The sequence below is a fragment of the Falco punctatus genome (assembly GCF_963210335.1).
Source record: "Falco punctatus genome assembly, chromosome: 1".
Taxonomy (NCBI): domain Eukaryota; kingdom Metazoa; phylum Chordata; class Aves; order Falconiformes; family Falconidae; genus Falco; species Falco punctatus.
This window is the reverse complement of record NC_137580.1, coordinates 92,176,432-92,197,949: the sequence shown is the minus strand read 5'-3', so window position 1 is coordinate 92,197,949 and position 21,518 is coordinate 92,176,432. Positions and strand designations below refer to the sequence as shown.

Below are 21,518 nucleotides of genomic sequence, written 5' to 3'. Positions count from 1 at the left end.
CACAGTGGCATCGCATCCCAGTGGTGGGGTGGGAGTATTTTTCCGTGGCTGGATCTGGACCACTGTCCTCCATCAGACCCCTGGGAGCATCTCGGTGCCAAGCTCTGGTCCAGCAATGCTCAGGGGGAAACACAGCACTGCCGAACCCCCCTTTTTCTCTCTCCCACCGTGTCGGCTCGCAGCCCAGCCCTTTGGGGACAATAATTCACAGCGAACGTTTGGATGGGAGCCACAGGGAGCCGCAGCAGCCGAAAACGTGGGAGTTGGGCAAATTATGGGGCAGGCAGCAGATAAATCTCCGTGTGGCTCTGCTTGCAGAGGGGCTGGGGCTGGGGTGGGGTGCATGCCAGGGCAGTGCTCCTCCCCAGCTGGACCCCCACAGGGACAGCTGAGCCTGGTGATGAAGCGCTGGAGGCTCTTCGCATCTGCTGCTTTATTTGTTTGCTTCTCCCATGCTGTTTTACTGGGGGGCTACCATAAATCTGCAAAACAGCCCGTCAGAAAGCAGCAGCAGTGCTTGCTTGTGGGGCTGATGCAGGCGGTACCCGATGGTAGGAGATGGAGAAGAAAATCACAGAGGGTTCATGTCGCTTTCCCCCTCTCCTTCCCTCCTCACTATCGCCTGAGTGCTTGAAAGGTAAAATAATGATGGCTCACCATTAATAAACCATGAATACTCAACACTTCTCCTGTTGAGGGCTTTTCATCTTTCAAAGCCTGCAGGAGCCAGTAACCAATTAGACCAGACACATCCAGGGAGGGGAGCTGTGGGAGGGTCAGCCAGGGGGATTTTCCTAGGAAGGATGGAAGGGGGCTGCTGTGATGGGACATGGATCTCCCAGACAAGAGAGAAACAGGGGATTTGGGTATAAAGAGCCACTACTTAATGCCCTCTCCCTGCCAGGGACTATTTCACCCCCCTGGCTCCCTTGCAGGTTAAATGGGGTACTGGCTGCATCGAGGTGTCACCATCTCTTGCATATATGGTATAAACAGGGGGTTAAATCCTGCTGATGGTTCCCCTGGTGTAAATCTGGAGAGCTCCCATCAGTCTGGAATATAACTGGTTGGCACTGGTGTGTAACTGGGCAGCCAGGGCCCTGGTGGCTCCAGTGCTCCAGTGATGGAGCTGCTAATTGAAATGCCGGCAGCAGTGCTGAGCCCCTGCTGAGCCCAGCGCAGGGATGCTGAGCTCGCTCCTAGCTTGTAGCTAATGAGATGCCAGCACCAGGACGGGGATAAATGTGCAATATATCCCCAAAACAGCCTTAACAATGGCAGTGGTGGATTAGAGGTGCCTCTGAAAACATATCTGCATATATACACGCGCGTGTGTGTGTATCGGAGAGCCACATGAATACGCACATGTGTCTGTAATCGCCTTCTTGCTGTTGATGAATCACGAGCCATTAATATTTCACAGGTGAGGAAAAATGCAGAGAGTGAAAGAGGAGCTAAACCCTCAGGATGCTGGCTCTAGCCTTCCTGCCACTGCTCTGGGGTGAACCCATGGCAATGCTGTGGGACCACAGGTCAGGGCTTGGGGTGGGCATCGCTCCCATTTGGGTGCTGGGTGCCAGTGGCATTGGCAGAACATGGGTGCAGCCAGCCTGGCCTGGTGTGAGCAGGTACCATCATCAAATGGGGCTGTTTGCTTTGGGTAGTAACGCTTTTGAGGTCAGCTATGTTGATGGAGAAGAGCAGAGGGCACCTGCATTTTTACTGGGGGGTGGCTTCAGAGATGGCCCCATGCATCCAGGTCCTACTTGGGTGACCCACTCCCCCTCCAGACACACAGGGGCTTATTATACACACTTGCCTTCCTTGACTGTCCCCCAAACTAAATGTACTCTGAAGCCTTTTATTGACCTGAACTTAAAAAATCAGATACATGGGCACCAAGGTGGTGCACCCGGCTGTTAGACCTAGACGCCAGCCACAAGCCTCTGCTCACCGCGGGGACTGTGCTGTCACCGCAGAGACAGCTGCAGGTACCGTGTCTGCTGCCAACAGGTCTGGGTTCCCCTTTCCATTCTGCATCAGCTGAAATGGGAGGAAAAAAAGGGTGGCAGGGAGCCGAGCCCTCAGCCTGGAGGGTGAGAACCAGCGATGGCTCCCAGCCAGCGCTGCCAGCCGTCCCAACCCAGCACCAGGGGGTCTTGGCGGGGGCCAGGGTTGCACAGGGGTTGCTGAGCAGGAAATAAATGTAATTTAATTAATCCTGTGGATTAATGCAACATTCACGCTGCAGCCAGAGCCAGAACGGGGCTAGCAAGGGTCTGGCATTGCTGACCCAGACCCGGAGCATCCTGCTGGTGCTGGTCCTCCCCAGGACGGGCACAGCCCCAGCACGGGCTGGGGTGGTGGCAGTGCCTGACAATGGGGTATTGTTCAGCCACTGTAATTTATGGTTCCTCCCCTGGCTTGTCTGGGCTTTCTCAGGAGCCTCAATGAGCCCTTGCAGCTGAAGCACAGGGCTGGTCCCTTCCAGGGGGACCAAGGTTGGGCTGAGCCCCCCACAGCCACCCCAACAGGGACTGGGGGAATCCTGTCTGGGTGATGCATGGGGAGTAAAGCACAGCTCCAGGCCTCCATCAGTGCTTGAATAGCTGTCCCGGGAGCAGGAGGCATGGGGACAGCCCAGGCCTGCTCCACCTTGGGTATCCTGGAGAGCATCGTGGGGGCTGTGGGGAGCCCTGGGCAGGTGGCTGGTGATGCAATGACTAATTAGCCACTTCTGTTATGGCCACCCACCCTTTAACAGGATTGTTGCTCTGAGCCAGAGCAGAGCTGATCCTGCTTTGCAGAAAGACCCAGCTGATCAGTGGGATTAATGCTAGCCAGGGTATTATAAGGGAGTTGCTCAGTTTCTTCCTTGTGCTTTTCTTGGGGGGGTGGGTCATCTCCATCTTCCTCTGCCTACCTGCCAGGGAAGGGGCTGCCTTGGCCAAGGTCCCTGTGGTCCTGCTGTCCCATTACTCAGCAGATTCTCTTTCCTCACCTCTATTTTTATGTTGTCCTCTTGGACAGAAACCTGACGCCCGGCTGCCTTGCCCTGTGCTGGGGACATTACGTGAGTTCCTGCTTGGCTCCCAGCACAGGACCCTTTCCTCCCGGCAGCCCTGGGAAAGAGGAGTGATTCCCAGTTCCCAGCTTTTTGCCTTAAACTTCGCACCTGCAACCTCCTCCAAGGGTTAAAGAGCTGAGCTGTGCCCTCGGCAGCACCAGGTAGAAAAACTGGCTGCAGGCTTTCCCGTGTCTTGCAGCTATTTATTTATTCCTTGTTTTGTTGGGACAGGGTGGCTTTCTGTGCCTGTGTACCAAACCCTGGGCTGGGGAGGGGGGTCAGGGCACCCCCTTTCTGTTGGGTGTGTTGTGAGGTGTGGAGATGGGACTGTGGTGCTGAAGGTCCCCTTGGAAAATCAACCCACAGCTCGGGGTTAGTGAAGGGCTGCGCTCTCCCGGGCGCATTTTGGGCAGCCGTCACGGTGAGAGCCGTGGCCAGGCAAGCAGTTGTCCCACCAGTGTGCGGGCTGACATTTTTTTGGGTGCATTGGGGTGCCAGGCATCGCCATGGGTCTCCACAGCGCATGAAGAAGACCCTGTGCCCCCAGGGTCAGCCATGGTACCCGCTGGCTCCGTGTCCCTATTTCTAGCTAGTGGTGGGAAACAGCCCAGCAATGTGGCTGGTACCAGGCACCGTGGGTGAGCCTTCAGCCTCTCCCTTCCTCCTCAGCCAGCAGCCCCCGCGGAGAGCGCTCAGCCGGGTGCTGCCCCCGGTCCCATGGTGATGGGCAGGGCGAGGGCACCATCCCAAGCTCAGCCGGACCTGTCAGCACATGCTGCCCATGTGGATTTGCTTTCTGGGAATACTGGGGTGCTGGGGAGGGACCAGCAACCATTTCTTCTGTGAGTGTGAAAGCAAGTGCTTCTGCCCACGTTTCCCTCCATGCAGCCAGGACTGAGGATGGCTGGGCTTCCCTCCTGGGCTCTCTCCTCCACCTGCAGGGGAAACACACCCCGGTTGCAATCCACTGGGGCATCACAGCCCTTCTGTGGGGTAAAGGGACACGACTCAGCCTGCACCAGTGCTACCATGATTACACCCAGTTGTGCAGCAGCTCTAGAAGCTCACAATGAGGGTTTGTGATGGTCTCCTGGAAAATCATGCTCTGTAAACACCTATTTATCTTGAAGAGGCTTTGGCAGCATTTAATTTGCTGGCTGCTGTGGCCACAGGTGCTTGGGGATGCCACAAGCCTGGGGACCAGCTGTCCCTCTGTCTGCTGGCATCCTCAGGCTGGTGTTGCACCAGTGGGCTCTTGAGGCCTTGATGGCTGCCCTGTGCCTGGGGGAATGCAGGAGGCAATGGGCACTGCGACTAGTGCGATGCCACTGTGGCAGCTGAGTCCTGGCTTGGGTTTCACTTGCTGGTGGCTATTTTCAGGCCTACAGATCCGATGGGTGACAACGCTTGTGGCTGTGTGTGCATGATAATCAGCCTCAACACGACTGGTCCTTCCGCAGCCCAGCCGCACTGCTTTCTTTTTTAGGATCCAACTTATACACTCTTATTTTCAGCTGCTGGCTCCACACAACCCATCTCCCAGCACCCTGGGGGGATACAGCTCATTGCTTACCCCTTGTGTGTGTGGGTGGGTGCTGCTTGGATTAACATGTAGCATTCTGCCACATGGTGATCGGCCCCTGCTCCCTACTCAGACCCCCCAAACACCAACACTTAGCCACTTCTGAATTTGTTTGGCATTTATAGCAGTGCATCCATGCTGGTGGAGCAACCACAGGGATGCAGAGAGGCTCTGGGCAGCCCCCATGCTGGGAAGGGGAACATTTAGGCAGCAAGCATCCCACGCTCTGTGGCTGAGCAAACACCCTCAGTGTTTTCTCCCAGGTCCTGCCTCTGGGCTTGGCTCAGAGAAACGCTACCTCAGGTGCTGGGAGGAAAATGGATTGCCCCATTATCAGCACTTTCTCCCACACCTTAAATACAATGCACCTGGCAGGAGGTGAGCCCCTAGGTGCTGCTTGCCCACACCTGGTCGGTGCAGGCAAGTAGCTTGGCCATAGGCTCCTGGGAGGCACCTGTGGACTGTTTTTCCCAGGAGAACAACACTGTGGCCACTGCTGGACTTGACCTGGTGGTGAGTGAGACATGGGCTGGTGGGCAGAGACCCTGGGCTGGGTCCTTGTGTGTCAGGGCTGGCGCAGGGGCTTGGGGCTGCACCACATGTGCTGGGAGGGAGTGCCTGCCGTGCTTGAGGAGGGGTAAAGATCATGCTCAGCTCCTAATGGGGCAGATGAAAACTGTTACAGAGGCTCAAAACACTGTTGCCTGTGGAAATAAGGTGGGGAAGGCAAAGAGCTTGCCTTCAAATGCTTGGGAAGCTGTTAAAATAGCAATTGCCCCAGTGGGAGCTGCAGCTCCACAGCATCCCTCCCAGGTTTCCTCCTGCACTGCTGGAGATGTCTAAGAGCCTTCCCTAAATGCCTGTTGTCGATTACAAAAATGCCCTGCGCATCAAGGCACGGCACCTTTCTCAGCTGCCTCTTCCCTGTTTCCATGAAGCTGGTCAATGTGCGGTGATGGATCCTGGGAATCCAGCACTGGAAGCCACAACCAGGGGTTTATAGGCAGAAACAATGAATTGCCTTGATGCCTCTGCTGTGAAGTGGCTGCTCAAAAGTCTTTTTAATGGAGACTTGGTAAAATGGCCCCAGTGCAGATCAGTGCGGACTGACTCTGGCTTCAGAAGAGGAAAATGCCAGGTTAAATTGCTCACAGCCGGATAAAAGTGGAGTTTTGCAAGCAAACAGTGAGCAACTGGAGGGCACGCAGGGCAACGTTCCTGCTCTCACAAGCAGCATCTGAGTCGCCTTGGGATGGGAAGAACTTGTGTGAATTATAGCAGGGACCTGATCTGTAGGTGTTGACAGCAATCAAGGCAGGATGTGACTTTTGAAAACTATTTTTATTTTACAAGGTTTGTGTTCCTTGGGGTTGAGCTGAGGCTTCTGGGTGAGAGCGCCACATCCCTGCAATATGTGGGTCAAGCACATCCCTCCCTGCTCAGGGCTGGAGGGCTCTCGCTTAGGGTTAAAATCTCTTAAAGAGCCAAATAGGCTCTGCACCAGCTGAGCTGGGCAAGCTCAGGGGCTTTGCAGGAGCCGAACTCAACACCAAATGGAAGTGCAGCTCTCCTGTTGCTGGGCAGATGCTAGATGGGGCGATTGGAGGGGACAGGAGACAACAAGGACCCTGGTGATGATTTAATCTTGAAGCACTAGTTTAATTAATGCAGCAGCCCTTGGATGTATCCTAATTCTCTGGGCACACCTGACTTTGCAGCATACAGGTGTTGAAGTTGTGGTGAAGAGCCTGCATGCGCCTTTCTGCTCTCTCTCACTTTGCAGCTGAGAAAAATCAATGCAAAACCCTTCAAGATGCCCGGCAAGACCCATTATCTCCTGATCGAGCCAGGGAGGTGAAGTTCAAACAAACCCCCACTGCCGTGTCAAGGACGAGAACTTCTTGCCTGCTCTTCTGGGGGTGGGTTAAAAAATATAATTCCTTCCTTATAGACATATACAATTCCTTTGGGTTAAGGCAGAAAGAGCCTTGCTTGTCCTGGCTGTAGTGTGGAAACAGCTTTTTCCCTGGATCTGCGCCTTGTTCTGCTTTGGAAAAAGGATTTTGCAGAGGGGAAGGCCCTGATCTGGGAAGCTGGGGACAACCCGCTACAGCCTGTTTCTGCAGCAGTGAGGGTCTGCTGGGCTTTTCCCTTCGATTTTTTTTTTTCCCCCATTAGCTGGGTGTTTTGAACAGAAATCTGAAGCTTTCCTCTCATCCTTGCCCTCCTTCCCAACGCCACCCATTGGTCCAAGGGAGAGACAGACCCCAACCCACTAAAATTAGCTGAAACCTGCATGTGTGACTAGGCAGGCACAGAGCAGCCTCCAGCTGGGGAGGTTAAAAGTTATTGAGTAACCAAACCGCTCCGTCAGCCACCAGGCGCTGCAGGGGACACCGCGGCTGCGCTGGTGCCAGGTGCCCTGTGGGTGTTCTGGCCATCCAAAACCACAAGCCATTTCCTCTGGTCCCAACCCTGGGGAGCCCAAAGAGATGCCCTGGTTGGGGTGATGGGCAGAGCGGGTCCTGGGAGAGCTGCACGGTGCTGGGCATTGGAGGGGATGAGGACACCGCTGGGCCCCAGCGAGGGCGAATGCCACCGTGGGAAAGCTGGCTGTGGCCGCGCAGCCGGCTCGGCACCGCGCACGCAGCCCTCCCGCAGCTCCACCATCCCCTCCGCCTGCTCCACCGCAAGCAAAGCCCTTTCTTCCCACCGCCCAGCACCTCTCTTCCCCTGCTCCAGCCAGCCCCCTGCCTCTCGGACGGCTCCGGAGCGATGGAGTCGGTGTGTGCCTTTTGTTTGCTCTTTCTTTTGGGGCTGAAATCCGGCAGGCAGGGGCGGGGGGAGCGGGGCCTCGGCCAGGCGGCATCAGCAGCGGGGGCGAGTGGGGTGTGATGCCCGATGCCCGGCTCTCTCCGGACACAAGTAAGGCTGGGGGCAGCAGGGGTACTTGGGGGTCTGGCTGTGGGGATGGTGGTGAGGGGGCTTGGGGTGGCTCTGCGTGGCCGGGGAGGGGTGAAAAAGTCTTTGGCTCCCACTGAACTGGGAGGTTTCCAGGAGTGGGAGCGGCATGGTTTGTTTGGGATGGGATCGTGGGGCTCTGCTCTCCCGCACCTCCCCTACCAGTCCCTTAGCCTGGGAATCACAGCGGGGTCACTTCTCGTCTCCGACCCTCTGGTGCTTCACTTGTTCCACCCTTAGGCACCCATTTGGCCTTTGCAGGGTGGTCTGGGGCTGGCGCTGCCGTCAGTGCCCCTTTGGCTCTTTGGTTGGAGCAGGTCGGCAGCTCCCTCCCGGCTCAGGAGGTCGATGGGCTGGGGTCTGCAGGATCAGTTTATGCTCTGGAAGCCTTAAAAATCCTTCCCACGTACACCTTGCTGCTCTTTGGGGACCTTTAGCTTCTCCTAAGTGCCACAGGCTGGGGAGGTGTGCTCTGCTTTGATTAACTGCAGCAAATTTTCAGCACGTGTTGGCATGGGCAAAGCGCTGTGGGGTGTAGAGGGGCTGCCGTGGGGCTTGGGGAAGGGAGGAAGAAAAGCAGCCGAAGGGGAGGGGAGGCACCTATAGCCTGCACAGCAGCTTCTGCGGGGAGGCGTGCGCTCCTTCTTCCAGCAAGGACCTCATCCTGCAAACTGCGTCGGCACGCAGCTGCTCCGGCTTCCTGGGAAGTCCTATTGATGCCAAAGCAATCCTGGGTGGCGGGGAGGGGGGGAACGACTAAAGTTATCCGGGGCCGCGTGCGGCTGCAGATGCGAGGTCCTTAGCCCCCCCTTCTCTCTGTTTTTTTGGGGAGGGGTTCGGAGGCTGTGATCAAAAGCTGGAGCCGCCGTCCATCTGCTTCTGACAACCTGAGCGCTCGCTGGCAGCTTCTGAATTCAGAGTGCTGAATTCCTCAATAATTAGAGGGTTTTTTGCAAAAAAAACCATCTGGGCTTTTTCATTATGGGCATGAAAAGCCAAGGTGGGTGTGGGAGGGGGGCAGGTGGATTTTCAGCCTTAGCAACCCAAATCTTGAAATATTACATCAGCACCGAAGAGGTGTAATTAAGTAGGAAACAAATGAGCCCAGCTAATCTGTTTTGCTTGTTTGAGCTTAGCGGAGTGCAGAAAACAAACAGAGGCTGAATGATGAATGAGACTTTTTTAAAAAAAAAATTATTTTACAGGGTTTTTCTTTCTCTGAACCCCAAGGGGGGGTTGGGATGTGGGTCAGGAAACTCGGCCGCTCTCCCCTGCGGCTTGGAAGCCACCCGGCCCCAGCAGCGGAGGCTGCGTGCCGGCACTCACCGTTTGCCTGTTTCTTGCTTGAACTGGCTGCTTTGCCAAGCTGGCTCCCTTGGACGCCCTCCTGGAGCGATGGGGATGGATCTCCACACTGCTGTTCCCCGTGGCTGGGGGGGCATCAAAGCCATGGCCCTGCAGGTCGCTGTGCAAGTGCCCTTTAGTGCAGGCTCTGCCGCTGCATCCCTCCCTTGGCTGCAGCCCCGGGAGCCCCTGCGTGCCCTCGGGAGGGTGAGCCTGTGCCCCAGGTTATCTCTTGCGTCGTGTTTCTGACGCTGTGGTGCAGAGAACCGATGCTGTTGGTGCATCCTTGGGTGGCAAAAGTGGGCAGGCTGGGCAGGCCTCGTATGGGGACCCTACAGCATCCCCCAAGCCACTCCCCATCCCTCCTGCTGCCTCCCCCAGCCTTGCCGCCCCCAGGCATCCCACAAGGGACAGGGGGACATGTCCCTGGCTGTGAAGCCACTGGTGCGGGCAGCATTTCGCAGCCCTTTAAACACCCCAAAGGGCTTCAGCAGCTTGGCCAGAGCAGACCATGCTGCTGGTTCTCAATGCCCAGCCGTGCCCCCCTGCCTGCACCAAGCCCACCGGTGCAGGCTTGCAGAGCTGCCGGCAGCAGCAGGGAGGAGGGCTGGCTGTGGTTTGTTTTCTCTGTGCCCTCGGGTGTTTTCAGGCTCTGGCAGCGGCATGAGGTGCCAGGACCAGATGGCAGCCATCGGCCGGGCTTTCTCTCAGATCCCCGTGGCTCCTGGCACTGTGCTGGGCAGCAGCTCCTGGTAACCCCCTCACTCCCGCACCACTCTCTAGGGAAAGAACCAGGGTTTTTTGACCTTTTCTTGGAGCACATTGCATCTAAGCCCCCTCTCCAAAGCGCTGAGGAGCTTCTTGCTGCAGTTCATGGTGTGGTGCCTTGTGCTGGAGACTGGAGGGGACCTGGCGTGGAAAGGGGTTGTGTTGCAGGCAGATGGGTCTGAGCCGCTGCCTATCAGCCGGTGTCAGCAAAGACCCCGTTTCCCTACCAACATCCCACCAAACCTTCCAGAAATGGTTTCAAAACCAGAGGAAACAGGCAACTCACTTGGCCCCAGGGAGGGCAGGTGTGCCATGGGGAGGAATAGGGGCTTGTCTAGGTGGGAACAGGCTGTGTGGGGTCCTGGGGGGCTGCCAGCAAGTGGGGTAACCCTGGGATGGTGGGTCTGGCCACGGCTGTGCTGGTGCTGAGGTCCTCCCTGATGCTGAGTGCGCATCTTCCTGGGCTGCACCACGACCCTAAATATTGCACGGCAGAGGAGATGCTCCCAGCCAGCCCCAAAATATTGCATGGTGGAGGTGATGCTCCCAGTGTGCTGGTGGTGTCTGTCCTGGTCAGCATCCCCCCAAAACACTCCGGTGCTTCCTTTAGGCTGTTCTAAATCTCCTTGTTGGGGTTGTGTCCCAGCTGGTGTCTCCAGCCATCCCCCCCTTCCCCCACAGCAGAAAGATGCTGAGCCCCCTGCACGCACATCTGCCCCTCCCTCCTGCACCCCCCTGCCCCGGCCTCCCCTCTGCCCTCCCTCGCCCTCCCCTGCCATCTTGCATCTCCTGCCCCCGGAGGGACTGGGAAATTGGGAAACGGCCAAAATGAAACAAGTTTTCCCCTCCCCTCCTGGGTGACAATTTCAACCCCGCAGGAGCTTGGTGGCTGCCAGCCAGCTCCTGCACCCACACCAGCCCCCAGCAGCCCCCCCGCCAGCGAGCACCAGCCCCTGCCTCCTGTCATAACCAGCACAAACATTTGCCGTCTTACTATTATATTTTTTTTTAATTTTGTTTTTTCTCTGCGAGGAAAAGGCTGGTGCTATTCATTGACAGGCGTTGCTGTCGGCTGCCTTGTTTCAGCAGTGTTGTGGCTCTCTCCAAGTAATAAGAGCATCTCTGGAAGAGAAAACTGAGCAACTCTGTAGCAGGTGGTGTCTTCCTCACCGAGTGAGGCTGTTTATCCTCCTCGTTTTGTTTCAGATGAATAAATTTGCCAGACAGCAATGATATTAGCCTCGTCTCAAAGACTTTATCAATTCGCAGTTGTCTCTTCGATGATAGTTTTTTATTGAACTGTCTGAGATGATTTCCAAAGAGAGGACTGCAATTTAAACTATTAAGTAATTTGGGAGAGCAATTAGTGTTAATCTGGAAACTCCCTGTGTTGCTCCCGAATAAATCAACCTCTCCGTGAGAGCCATGCTGAAAGAGCCTGGGCTGATTTATGTAAAAGGGGGGGTTCGGCCTGGAAAACAACAAGGAGCAAGTTTCTTGCCTGGAAAACTTTAATACTTTGATGGTGCTGTGGTTCAAAAGGTGTCGGGGATCTGTGGGAGCCACGTTTTGCTCCTGGGGTCTGCCAGCGTGTCCCTCTGTGCATCCCCATCTCCAGAATGCTTCTCTGGAGGTAGCCCTTGGTGCTCCCTGGGAAAGGTCTCGGTTCAACTTGGTGCTGGGGTTTTGCTTCTGGCCTCGTCTCTCCCAGGGGAGGAGGAGGGACAGCCGGCAGGGAGGTGAGGGAGGGCAGAGGAGAGCCCTGCTTCCTCCCTTGTGGCATGATCCCATGGGATCGGACCTGGCTCACGTCTGTGCAGAGTACTGCATCGGGTTGGGTACTAGAAACGATGCATGGTCCCATCAGGTGGAGCTGGTGGAGGGGAAGCCTCTTCCTCCTCTGTCTTGTTCTCTGTTGGCTTCTGCTCAAAGCCAACCACCAGACTGTGTGTGAGGTCTCCAAACCTGGCTGGTACAAGCAGTCTCTGTGCTCTGCCTTGTGCCCTGCCTCCTCTGCCTGCACCATTGGGCGTCCTCACTCCAAGCAGGGCCAGAGAGGGTTGCTGAGGGCCATGACCCAGTCAAGTTTCAAATAACTCCAAGGATGACAATCCCATGTGTTTGACCGACTTCATGGGGAACATTTTTTTCCCCACTAATAGCAAGTCAGAATTTCACATATTCCAATCTGTGCTGTTGCATCTCATCTTGCCTCTGGCTGCCTTCTCCCCAGCTTCCACTGAGGTAGTTGCAGGCAGCTGTTAGGTCTCTTCTTCTTTGGGGAGAAGGAGCCCAACTTCTGCAGCCTCCTCTCATGCACTGTGTGCTCCTGCTCCAGTCCTTGATCAGGTTGGTGGTCTCCACTGGACTGCCTCCAGTATGTCTATGTCTACCTTGCCCTGAGATCCCAGAACTGGACACCATCAAGATCCGAGGTACAAAATAGAGGGGAATAATAGAGCCCAGGGAAACAGTTGACTTTGGCCAAGCTAAACCATAGTTCTTCTTGTCCACCAGGATCTCCAGATCCTTTTCTCCAAAGCTGCTTTCCAGCCATTTGGATGCAGACTATCCCGTTACTTGGGGTTATCCTGCTCCAGGAGGAGGACTTGGTGTTTGCCCGTGAGTTCCCTGAGTGCCTGTTGGGCTGTTTCTGCAGCCCATGGTGGTCCCTCTGGAGAGCAGCCCTGCCTTCCAGTGTGTCAGCTGTTCCCCCCTGTCCGGTATCATCTGAAAATGAGCCAAGAGTGCAAACTGTCCCCAGTCTTTCTGCTTATCCACAGTTTGGCCACAAGGATGCTACAGAAGACTCCCTCAAAGGCCTTGCTAAAATGAAGTTATGCAGCTTGCATTGCTCTGCCCTGCCCTGGTCTACAGAGCCAATTGTCTCGCCCTGGCAGGTGATCAGGTCCATTGGCCATGATTTACTCCCAATAAATCCCTGCTAGCCATTCCCCATTACTTTCTTGTCCAGGAGGATTTGCTTCATCACCTTCTCAGCCAAGCTGGGCAGCCCATGGTTCCCTAGATCATCCTTGCTGGATGATGGGTGATGTTTGCCTTTCTTCTGTCCTCAGGGAACTCCCCTGATCCCCACTGTCATTCAGCAGCAGAAGCAGCCCCAGACAACGGCAGAGCCAGAGGGGCGAAGGCAGCCCCGGCAGAGTAGAGGGGCCATCACAGCCTTCCTCACCCCCACCTTTGCCTTTGTCCTCAAGGTCATCCCAGGGAAGATATTTCTGTTTGCAGGGAGTGTGATGGCACCTTGTGAACAGCAGCCTGGAGAGCCTCCACCTCTCCAGAAAGTTACTTCTCATTGGAGCTATTGCTGTTTTCTGGTGGCTGCTGTTCCCCATTCAAATACCTTCGTAATCCACTAAGGGACCTCACATCTCCCTTTCTTTCTTCTTTTTTTTTCTTTTTCTAAAACAATTAACTTGGCTCAAGCCCTCTGCAATACATCAATTAATACAAGCTGTGGCAGTAAATTAAAGGGAAACAGGAACAACTATGCTGGGATTAAGTCAGTGAAACTATAAACTTTGGAACAAATCAGATTTCCTTGGGAAGGGAAATGGACAGCGGTGATATGTCAAGTCGTGAGATGAGACAGGCTCAGAGCAACTTTCCAGAGTCTCCTGACTTGGCCGCTGGATGCCAGAACTTCTTCCCTAGGGGAAGTTTTGGGTTGCCAGACCCTGTTGTGGCTGATGAATCCTTGGATGGTCAAACAAACAAACAAGAAGAGAGAGAAAATGAAAAGAGGATGGGGGGAGGTTACGTGGCTGCTTTGGGTGGTGTATGGTGCGTAGTTGTATCAAGACTTGCTGCCAGCCCAGGTCAAGCCCCACATCCCCCCCCTCTGTGGCAGTTGATGCTCTTGAATATTGTATGTGGCTATGCCAGGTCAGACTTGTTTATTCCCAGCTCACCCAGTAACATTTCTGTCCTGCGCAGTGGTGGTAAGGAGCAATGCTGGGCAGGGTGACGCTGTTCAAGGGTCCCTGCAGAAAGGCCAGAGGAAGGCAGGGCACTCACACCTCTGTGCCGGCTCAGCCTACAGCCAAAAGGGGCTGAAAAATCCTTCCAAAACCCGAAGTGACTGCTACAATGGCAGTTTCTGCACTGAGGGAGTGAGAGCATCCTTGCCGTGGTGCTCCAGCCAGGCGCAGGCAGTCCCTTCCCCTGCCCATCCGCTGCATCTTGCTGCCAGTACCCTGGACAGACAGACTGCCAGACAGAGGTCATCCGTCATCCCCCTCCCCAGGGAGGATCCACTTGTGTTCCCAGTGATCTGAGGTTGGTGGAAGGCCAGGAGCAGGGGTTTACACCCTCCTGGGGTGCTCTCACCAGCAGGGATGATTACAGCCTGCGTGTTCTCATTAGCCACATAAACGTCTCATCCCTTTTGGCCTTTTACTCAATTCTTGGCTTCAGTGAGATGCTGCAAACTGAATTACACACTGTGCATGAGCGAAACTTTTCCTATTCTCAGCTCTGCATCATCCCTCCCTCCTCTCTTCCCACAGCTGTCTTCACCCCATGCTTTGTTCCCCAGGCTGGTCATGCAGAACCCATGAGGTCCCCACCGCCTTTGCAGGGACATCCCTCTCACCCTGTGGGCACAACCCCCCGCTTGCTGCTGCTACCTGAGCACCAGGCTGACCCCCAGCACTTAACCCCTGCTCATGCAGCCTCGTTAGCAGTGCTGTGAAGGCCACCACATCCCTTCACCTCCAGACAAAAGTCTTGCTAATGATGGAAACATCTGCTGGTGGAGCTGGAACAGTGTGGGAGCTGCAGGGACAAGGAAGCAGGGCTCTGTCTTGAAAAAACAGCCCTATGTGGCCTTTTATTTCCTACAGCACTAATGATGTTTCTCAGCCACCACAGCTCATTTGGAGCATCACAGCTGGGAGCCAGTACTCTGGGCTCCTTGTGTTGTCTGAGAGGAGAGGCAAGTCTGGAGGTGGAGCTGTGGTGGGCTCCAACACCTCCCAGGGCTCCCACCTCTCACTGGAGAAGGACTGTAGCGGGCTATGGTCCCAGGGGACCACAGGGGACCTGGACATCTGCGGGGCTACACCCTGTGGTGGTTGGTGTGGACTCTGCCATGGCAAAAGCTCCCTGTAGCAGATGTGTGGTGGAGCAAGGCAGCGCTGAGAGCATGGTCTTGGCAAAGCTGGTTAACCAAGTTTCCCGACTCTTGTGTTGGGTTAAAGCGAAGTTGTGCTGCCTCTCCTTGCTCTAAGAGAAGGCAAACCAGGCAAATTCTGCCCATCTTTTGCACTCCTCCTTTCTGAGGTAACACCTCAGGGATGCCACTGAGACGCTTCCCATTATCTTCATCAGTCGTTGTAGGCAGAAGTATTTTGTAATGCTCCCGCTGCTGCCTCCCTGCTCGGAGCCAGGCTGCCGTGCCAAGCACACTGCCAGCTCCAGGCCACGTTGGAAAAGCTGGCTTCACTGTCCTCAGCCTGATGCCTCTGCCAGCTGTTGCTGAGGACAGTGTTTGTGTTCTCGCTGTGTATAAACTGGTGCGGTAATGAAACACTGGGAGTGGATTTTGGCAAGAGGCAGATTTTCACCCCCGTGAAATCACACAGGGGGCTTCATACGCACTGCTACCCCATTTATTGCTCCTTCACTACCTCTTCCTTGTATTGGATGGGGAAAGGCATGGGAGAAGCAAAGAGATTTCAGCATCACTGAAGGCAAAACCTGGCCTTGGTTGTGCTGGTGGCCCCATGTAATTTGCCTTCTTTCTTGATCTCTTCATCCTCCGCTGAATTATTTTTTCCTAAGTCCTCCTACCCTCTTAAAAGTAGAGAGATGATCCCAGAAAACGTGTTACTGGGCAATGGGCTGCCAACCAAAAACCTTCCTGTTCATGTAAACCCCAAGACTGATGTTGGGAGGACCCTCAACATGAGCATCTCTGTACTGGTTCAGGTACAGCAGACAGTGTATGTCATATTTAACGCTGTAGCTGAACTTGCATTACTCCAGCCTCTCACTTGTGTTTTTGAAGCTAATATCCCCGGTCCCCTCATGGGAGCCAACACGCACAGTTGAATGAGAATGAGCCATCAGGCTGAAAGAGGCCAAGACAGCAAAGCAAAGTGGGATTTGTAGCTGGAGGAGCCTGGGATAATATCTGCTCAAACCTCCACTAGAAGTGCCCATGTTTACACCAACGAAGCCTCAATCTTTGGCTCCCCTCATTCTTTCCTTCTTTGTGTCCACCTGCGTCTTGGGTCTCTGTGGCTGCTTGGGGTTTTCTGGGGCCCTCGAGCCTGTTGAAGGGAGTGGAGATGACTGCAGCAAGATCGGGAGGTTCAGACACTGGCTAATCCTGTTAGGAAGCCAGTGGTTATTGCAGGGCTTCCAGTGGGACTTACTAAATGAACCATAATTCTGTAATGAGATTTCCTTTTCCCGGCCAGACTAAATGTTCTTGGCCACTGGGAATAAAAGGTTGGGGGGGCGAAAAAATAAAGAGAGAGAAAGAAAAAGGGGAGGGGGAACCCTGTCTCAGGCTCCGTCTATCTTGATTGTATGAAAGATCTGAAGAGCTCTCAGATGTGCCTGGTTATTGCAGCTCACTTCTGCACCCCATGAGTGCAGATCAGGGCAATAGGATGCCCTGGCCTCCTCTGCAGGGGGTTGATAGGACCCTGAGAGCAAGAAAAACACATCTGAGGTTGTGATATCACTCCGAAATTCAGAGAAGGTGAGAGAGACTTCTTTACAAACCAGCAGGATGCTGGAGAGGGAGGGGGAAACAGGCTGCAGGGCTAGTGACGAGAAAACATACCCTAGAAAGTGATTCCTTTGCAGGAAAGCTGAGTTACACCGAGAAACGTCCAAAGAGTGTTTTATTCTGACTTTTAGCTGCAACAGGGAAAAGCCAGCAGCCTTCTGCTCTTCCCCAGGAGGTCTCTGGGCTATGATCACAGGCAAAGCCTGCAGGGGAGGGATGGTTTGGGCCAGGGCAGCTCAGTGCTGGTCCTGTCCCAATTTGGCAGTGGGACACCCATGCCGCTGTGGCTCCAGTTCTTTGGCTGGGGTGAAGTCAGGGAAGAGATTAATTTCACCTATAGTTTTGGTAAACAGTGGGGGGTTTAGGTGAAAACCCACGGTGGAGGCTGGCATTAGCTCAGAGACCATCCGCTGTGCTGTTCCATCCGTGCTGGACCATCGGCCTCCTGCTCTGCCAGCAGTGGATGGGGACAGCTGCGCACTCTGGGGCAGCAAGGGCACGTACTCAGCCTGGGAGGGGTGGTTGCATTAGACACCTTGCCTAGGAAAAGCGTGCCCCACAAATCCCTAAGACGTGTTTCTGATTCAAACGGCTCCTTTTGCTCCTGTTGAGGGGCTCTGGGGAGCACCGGCAGGCGTCCTTGCTCCCCATCAAAGCAGGAGTCCCAGCTGCCAAGCCCTAACGTTGTGGCACTGGTGGCAGGAGTGACATTTGGGTCACGCAGGGGACATGCCTGGGTACAGGGCTGGTGCCACCTGGGTCGCTGGGTCAGCCACCGGTAACACACCCGGTGCAATCGCAGCCTCTGCTGATGCCACGTCTCCCCCCTCCTCCTCCATCAGCTTGCTTGCAGGTGTTCCCAGACTTCCCAAACTGGCCTTATTTCACACCGGGATGAGAAGCCAGCCTCCCTGGGGAAGGGCAGGGCTCTTTGCACCGTTGCTTGCTCCGGTGTGGTCTCTCTGCCGAGGAGTGGTTCAGGGCTGGAAGCTTTTGATGTATCCCAAGAAGGAGGGAGTCACAGCCTGCTGTGACTTGGTGTTTTGCAACAACTCTTTTCTTGCTTGATCTTGCTTGGGTTATTCTTCTTTTCTTTGTGAGCGTCTGACTCTAATTTATTTCTGTCTAAATGGCAAACAGAAGCTTTTGGTTTGCCAAGTCCTGGGCTGGGTTTCTCTGGCCATGGCTGGTACTTTGGGGTGAGCATTTTCCAGCCTTCCTCTGCTCGAGGGACCCCTGTCGCTCCTTTAACCTGATGGTGAAAACCGTGAGCCCTGCCTCTCATCCAGCAGGCAAGTGAGAAAAAAGAAATGTGCTTTGATCTTTCCTTTTTTTGTTTGTTTTGCTTTAAAATTTGGCCCCAGGGGTGCTGCAAACACGCTGGCTGACCCTGGCCCCTTCTGTGCCTCAGTTTCCCCATTTATAAAATAGGGATTGCTGAGAGGGGTGGTTGTTTTCCAGCATTTCACGGGGTAGTGCTCCACAGGTCCAAGGTGGTTTCTTTATTTGTTAGCCTGTTTTTCCTGTTTACTACGTTTTCAGCCTCAAAGCTCTCCCTTGGGCTGCATGGATGGGTGCCTCCCGCTCCTAACTCAGAGCCTGTTTCCAGGCCATCAGCTGCTTTTGCTGCAAAAAAAACCTCAAATGAGGATGGGAAAATAACATTGCTAAAAATAAAATAAAACTCTGAATGTTTTGGATGCCAGCTCTCCTGGTATCTTCTGAGCACCTCTCCTCCCTCCTGGCCCACAACCATTCAGTGTTGGTTTCAGCCGGGCAGAAAATGTTGGTGGGCTGAAGATGTGTGCAATGGGGCTAGGTCTGTCCTGCTCCACCAGCTGTGGTGCTTGGCCAAGGTGGGGGCAGAGTACCGCAGGTCTCCATCCTCCTGCCTGGGCTCTCCTCCAGTATTTAGTGGTGGGGTGAAAGGGGGATTCCACACATCTGACATGCAGTGGTGACAGCCTTGTCTGGGGATACTGGCGATGTCTAGAGGAGCTGCAGCCACAGCCTGACTTCCACTGCCAGAGGGCTTCTACCAGCAACCTGATGGCGAAGGGACCATCCCCTGTACAAAAGTGGCCACTGAAGGAGCCCAAGGATGACGGCAGTGCCGCTCCTGCTGGGACACCACTTCCCCTGCCTTGGGGGCAAGGTGGCACCCATCACCTGCAGGTCCAGAGCTGGGCTGGGAGCAGAAGCTCAACCAGCTGGATCTGGAGAGCTGAGGAGCAGCAAGTCCTACAGCCGTGACCCTGAGCTGGCAGAGAGATTACCAACCAGCTCCGCATGAAGCATCCCAGAAAGGTGAGGCTATCCACAAGCTTGCTAGGCAAAGCCCAAAGGCACACAGCTACGGCTGGCTGTAGGCAAAACCCTACGTCAGATGTTCATGTTGTAGCAAACAATTTAATCTGGACTTAACTGAGTCGTCTCGTAAGTGCTGAAGTGTGTTAAGATGCAGACAAAATAGGAGCCTGGAAATAAAAACAATTGGGGCCCCTCCAGTGTTTCCCTGGCATGGAAAGCCAGGATTTCCCGAGATTCCACCTCCTCCCTCTACAAACTGGGCAGGATCCCAGGTCCGGGCAGTGGGACTAGGAAGGTCTATGTGTGCCCATCAGGAAACTTCTCCTTGCCTGGGACTTAACCCAGCCTGGGAGGGTAACTCCAGCTGCAGCGTGAGGGAAAAATTTCAGCCCCCCCGAAAGCAGCTGGTTTGGGCTTTGTGGGCAGCAACACTACCTGGTTTATCTGTCTGCCTCATCCTAACAAATCCAGCTAATTTTGACCAAATCTAACGGTAGTGTTGAGACCTCAAAAATAGGATGTTTTTGTGAGTTGCATAAAATTGGGTCCCAGGTGGCTGGAATGAGCAGGATTCTGAGCTGGGATTTGGGCTGAAATCCATACAGCACTGGTGATCTCACAAGGAAACATCAGGGATGTTTTCAACCACAGGCAAAGTCTTCATCAACCTTGCTAGAGCTGACGTCAGCCTTGCTCGGGGATGGGGTCCCAGGTGCTAACGAAGCTCTCTCAGGTGACACTGGTGAGCTGCTCAGCCCCAGTTGCCTCTCGTTACTGGGGTCAGCTCTGCTTCCAGGACCCTGCAACCAGAGGGGTTGCGTGCCAGCCAGGATTCATCTGTGGGGGAAACTTTGGCAGCCTGGAGGTAGGTGAATCACTGAAGCCAAGCTGCACATGGAGGTAGCCGAAAAGCTGTATATTTCTTTTTATTTAGAAAAAAAAAAGTGCTGGGAACTCAGGGCCTGGCATGTTTAAACCTGCTGCTGGGGCTTCGCGTCAGGTTGCTGAGCTCTCTTGGCTGTGCTGGTGTTTGTCAGCTCGAAGCAGAGTGTTTTGTGGAAGGGTTTGCTTCATCTTGGTTTAACTAGAAGAAGCTGCTTAATACCTTTAAATTACAGCAGCGTTTCAATATCCCATTAAAGTCATTCCAGAAACAAATCTAAATTCCTGGCATAGCTTCCGCAAACTTCTCCCCAGTCAGTGGGAAGGCTAAGAGACGTCTTTCTTTTGTTTCTGGAGGAAAAGGGGGGGGAACCCCCACAGCTCTGTCTCTCAACTTCGTGGGGTTGTTTTCTCCCTTTTTTTGGGGAGCCACTGACTTGTGTGTTTGGGCTGGGAGAGATCCTCGGGTGCTGTTCGGCTGCAGCCAAACAGTGCGATTCAGAGGTGGGTGACCAAGATGTTTGTGTCCCCCTATGCTTGCACATCGCCCCCAGCTTCCCCCCCCTCCCCCCTCCCCCTTTATTCCTGGGGCTGTGAGTAATTTGAGGGCTGGGATCAGCCTTTCACAATGTCGCCTTCCCCTTGGTCTTTGCAGCTGGGGCTGCGTTGCTTTGCTGCTCCATCCAGGCTGGAAGAAGCTGGGGTCGGTGTGATGGAGGGGCTGCGCAGCTCACTTCTCATGGGGTGCCTCAAATACACTGCTTCACTGAAGTGGGTCTGGAGGGGGGACTGGGGATGCTGGAGCCTCCCTCCCCCCATTCTGCCAGGAGGCACATAAGGGGCTTTGCTGGTGGGTCATGGAGTATTTTTGGCATATTTTTTTTTTTCCTTCTTGCTCTTTTTTAGAAATTAAGAACTCAACAGCAGCTGTTTCTCTGCTTTTGGGTTTGCTTTGTGTTCTTTTTTGCAATGAATGCTTTGCAGATTTGGCTTATCAGGCTTGTCAGCCTGCTCCAAGCCCTCCGCTCTCCTCCCCGTCCCTATTTACCCAGGGCGCTGGCTGACGCAGGGCCCTTTCCTGTGTTTGTCACCACCCACCCCAAGGTCCTCCGGTGATAACTTTTCTTTTAAGATTAGGGATTTGGGTCTTTTCAAAAGAGTCTTTAACCTACAGTCCTCTGAAATGTGTCACTTCATAGAAAAAAAAATAACTCTAAATATACAGTTTCACATTGACACAAAAGTGATTTTTCTAGTTTGTAATTACCCCAATAATTGATCCAAAGGTTAAAAGGTACTATTCGGGGGCCTGATCCCAGTAGAAAGGAATGGGCTTGAAACAGGGACTCAGACGGTACAAAATACTGAGAATTGGCTGGTTTTAGCTGGCTTTAATGATCTTGATTCTGCTGATTTCAGTGGAGTCGTGTAGCTCTGCTGCTGCCGAGCATCTGCTCCCAAACTTACAGCTGCTGGTGGATGGCTCAGGCACTTGTGTTTCAAAACAGTGTTTGCATCTGAATAACCCAGAAGTTACTCAAACCCCTTTCAGCCTGTGAAGCAAGGTCTTAAAGCAAGGGTTTTTTTAATCTGTCTAAATTAGACCTGGATTTACAAGAAATCCTTGAACTTTGGTGTGTTTGTTAGCCCTCCGAGGAGTCCTTAACATGAGAATGAAAGCAATTTTGATGGAAAGGCGGTAGGGTTTGGGCTGGAAGAAACAGGCTGCTGTGATTTTTTTAAAGGTAGGGGGTTCACATTTTGAAGCACAAGAAAAAGAAATGCGAGGGAAGACAGACAGGTACTTCTCTGCCCTGTGATAGCGATGAAACATTAATTCA

General features: G+C 54.1%; 1 protein-coding gene across 2 annotated transcripts in view; it reads left to right on the top strand.

Annotated features, from left to right (window-relative positions):
- Positions 1 to 68: 68 nt before the first annotated feature.
- Positions 69 to 21,518, top strand: part of NOS1 (nitric oxide synthase 1) — an 85,729-nt gene continuing 64,279 nt past the window's right edge. Inside the window, exon 1 of one of the 2 annotated variants that reach the window (XM_080365645.1) lies at positions 69 to 20,181. The gene's annotated coding sequence lies outside the window, so the exon portion shown is untranslated. The remainder of the gene's footprint in view (positions 20,182 to 21,518) is intronic. The other variant, XM_080365644.1, reaches the window with a different exon arrangement.